This window comes from Rhagoletis zephyria, unplaced genomic scaffold (genome assembly GCF_001687245.7).
Source record: "Rhagoletis zephyria isolate East Lansing unplaced genomic scaffold, Rhagoletis_zephyria_1.1 Rzeph_scaffold_07096, whole genome shotgun sequence".
Taxonomy (NCBI): Eukaryota; Metazoa; Arthropoda; class Insecta; order Diptera; family Tephritidae; genus Rhagoletis; species Rhagoletis zephyria.
The window spans coordinates 1-1,489 of record NW_016164179.1 but is presented as its reverse complement, the minus strand read 5'-3'; positions in this window follow the sequence as shown (position 1 = coordinate 1,489).

Here is a 1,489-nt window from a genome sequence, read left to right as displayed (position 1 = left end):
AAAACGTTAACTCAAAAAGGAAAACAACTGGCTTCCCAACCAGTTTAGAATATGAGGGTAGTATTTCTGAGACGCTTGAAGAGTCATGCGAGCTGTTTGCAAGATTTTTCCAGAAAGTGTACGAAAAGTATGAGACCAAATCTTTTCATAGTCTCCCACCACTGCCAGTGGAAGCCATTACTTCTTTCGAAATATGTGCGGAAGATGTGTTGCAAGCAATCTCTAATTTAAAATCTAGCTTTAAAACTGATAGTGAGGGATTTTCCTCTCACTTCTTAAAAATATGTGCTGATATTATGGCTCCACTCTTGTCCTTGCTGTTCAAAAAATGTATAAATCATGGTGTATTTATGGACTCATGGAAACTATGCTCTATTGAACCCATATACAAATCAGGTGATCGGAACGATGTCTGTAACTATAGACCTATAGTGAAACAGGATACCATAGCAAAATTATTCGAAAGAAAACTCTTTAATCATGTAGACAATCTTATATGTAGATGCTAACATGGTTTCGTCCCCGGGCGTTCGACCTGCTCTAACCTCCTCTTAGCTACTAACCAAATAATAAATGCTTTTAAAAACCATGCTCAGTTAGATGTAATTTACACTGACTTTTCAAAGGCCTTCGACAAGGTCGACCATTCAATACTGTTGTATAAGCTGGAGCGTTATGGAGTAAGTGGTAAACTCCTAGATTTCTTCGCTAGTTTCCTGAAGGGTAGAAAACTATTCGTAAAAATTGGCACTTCTGTATCAAAGACTTTTGTCGAGGCATGGTCTGGCATACCTCAAGGAACTCACTGTGGTCCACCGCTATTCATTCTTTTTATAAACGACTTGCCGAATCATTTCAAGTTCGCAAATTGTCTGATGTTTGCAGACGAAGTAAAACTTCTGCTAGAGCTGCGCAGCTTATCAGATAGCGTAAAGTTGCAATCCGATCTGCATGCATTCGAACAATGGTGCTCTATAAATAATCTTTTTCTGAATGTTAAAAAATGTTTCACTGTAACTTACACTAGAAAGCCAAATTTGATTGATTATGGTTACAATTTGAACAATTGTATTATAATCCGTAGATACGAGATGAAAGATCTTGGCTTTGTTTCGACACCACTCGACAAATTGCCTACATTGTGTCTAAAGCATTCGCAATGATTGGTTTCATCAGAAGAAATTCCTCTGATTTAAAGACCCTCAAACTCTGAAGTCCCTTTACGTTGCCTTAGTCAGATCTCGGCTTGAATACTGCTCCCTAGTATGGAATCCTTACTATGAGCTTCACGCAAATAAAATTGAAAGAGTTCAAAAGGTTTTTACAAAAATGGTTTTCTATAATATCGACTGGCCAATTGACCATATTCACTACATAGGGCGCCGCAAATTACTTGGGCTGCAATCCCTATACGATAGAAGGGCGTATTTCTCATTAATGTTTGTATATAACATCATCAACGGCAATATCAACTGCTGTGAGCTATCTG